Raw genomic sequence first — 2,475 nt, 5'->3', positions numbered from 1 at the left:
CCTTAAAATGAGCTAATGCACAGCGGAAGATTTCTTTAATACCTGAGAATAAACATGCTTTAAAGTGTCAACCAAAAGGTTGGTGAGTTCATTAGTTTATCATAATCAATCATTTTCGTAATAGTAATAGACCACAAGATTTCAGTTTCTATAAATATCCGTACACTCGCAAGTGTATAAAAGTATTCTATAAGTTGTAGGCACCCGGTAACAAGCCTTAACGTTCATGTTTTACCCTCTGAAGTACACCAGATCAGGTGTGTTTAAAATAACCTCGAAGTACTAAAGCATCCCATAGTCAGGATGGGGTTTGTCAGGCCCAATAGATCTATCTTTAGGATTCGCGCCTACCGTACATAGACAAGTAGTTTAATGTTACCAAGCTAAGGGTATATTTCTGGTTTAAACCCACATAGAATTAGTTTTAGTACTTGTGCCTATTTCGTAAAACATTTATAAAACAGTGCATGTATTCTCAGCCCAAAAATATATATAAAAAGGGAGTAATGAAACTCACCATACTGTATTTCGTAGTAAAAATACATATAACGTCATTTAACAAGTGCAAGGTTGGCCTCGGATTCACGAACCTATATTAATTATATATATTTATATGTTGGTCAATATTTGTCTAACAATTTTTGTTCAAGTCATAGTGTACCACAATCCTAATGCTCGAGACTAATATGCAAAAGTCAACAAAAGTCAACTTAACCCAAAATGACTTCTAAAATTTATACGTGTTTATTATATAACTTAACTATAGTCATTTTATATATTTAAATATATTTATTAGATTTTATAATAATAAAAGTCATTTATTAATAAAAATTTATATTAACGTTTATACATGATAAAATATACTTTTATATATCTTAAGTAGTAAAATTTATAAAGTTCACTTAATATCGTAAAACTATAGTGGTAAGTATTATTAATGTAATTATATTACGCGTGGTGAAAAATATCTTTGTATCCCCTATTTATTTGATAAAATAATATTGATCATAATAATAATAAGTAAAAGTTGTATTATTTTGTAATAATAATTATTATTATTCTAAAAAAAATAACAATATTTATATTTACTAAAAATGTTATTATGATAAAATGATAATACTAACATAATAGTAATAATGATATTTTATAATAACAATGATATTTCTATTAAAATAATAATGACGATAGTAATAATAATCATTTTAACAATAATACTAAAATTCAGTTGACTATAACTTCTAATCCGTTCATCGAAACCATTCGATATCTAAATGAAAAGTTCTTAATTTTTCGCTAGCTTTCCAATGACATGCATATCATATACCCTATCTCAGTAGCATATGTATCTAATTCAGGATTCAACAAACCTATCTAAGGACAATATCGAATGTACAAGCATGCATAATCCTATATACTCGAGCACTAGTCAGGGATACACTATTGAAATATAAAAGTAAAGTTATGAGTGCTCACGTATCAATATTGAGATTCAATATTGCAGGAAAGTACGTAGACGAAACGAAAATGATAAACGTTAGGTTGACCTCACGAGCAATACCCTCGATCAATACCCATAACCTCCATAGCTATAACCCATAATTTCCTTAGCTCTATCCCGTTTGAAAACTTATTTTAAAATCGTCTGAATATAACTCCATCGTAGTATTTTATGTATACTAATAATATCTTGAAATAATACAAAGAAAATATATATGTGTAATTCGATTGAGAGAGTTTAGAAAATATATTTTCAAGTTTCTATGAAATAATAAAACCAATTGAATTCTATTTATAATAGATTTTTGAATTATTAAAGTGAATTATTAAAGTATGAATTATTAAAGTGAATTATTAAAGTATGAATTATTAAAGTGAATTATTAAAGTATGAATTATTAAAGTGAATTATTAAAGTATGAATTATTAAAGTGAATTATTAAAGTATGAATTATTAAAGTAAATTATTAAAGTATGAATTATTAAAGTGAATTATTAAAGTATGAATTATTAAAGTGAATTATTAAAGTATAAATTATTAAAGTTAAAGTAAAGTAAAAGTAAAGTAAAGGTAAAGTTAAAGTATAGTAAAAGTATAAAACTATGTACGTATAATACGCGTATTAATATATATAATATTAATTTAAATCGTTATATATATTTGATAAAATAAAATATAAATATCGTTATTTTATCATACTAGTTAAGTAATGAGTGGTCAAAAAGAATAGATTTCTTAAATCACAGTGGACCTCATAACATAGGCCCGTAATCATATCATAATGTATCTGATAATTCAATCATTTGATATTATCTCTTAATTCTGTCAATAAATATATCGAAACAAATACGTTCATGTAAAGTATCATATATCTAATACTTTGTTAATGTTTTCAGTTAATATTATATATTATATATACATATCTATATACACATAATTGTTCGTGAATCGTCGAACACGGTCAAAGGATAATTGATT

The sequence above is a fragment of the Rutidosis leptorrhynchoides genome, chromosome 9, assembly GCF_046630445.1.
Source record: "Rutidosis leptorrhynchoides isolate AG116_Rl617_1_P2 chromosome 9, CSIRO_AGI_Rlap_v1, whole genome shotgun sequence".
NCBI lineage: Eukaryota > Viridiplantae > Streptophyta > Magnoliopsida > Asterales > Asteraceae > Rutidosis > Rutidosis leptorrhynchoides.
Note: the sequence above shows the minus strand (reverse complement) of the source record.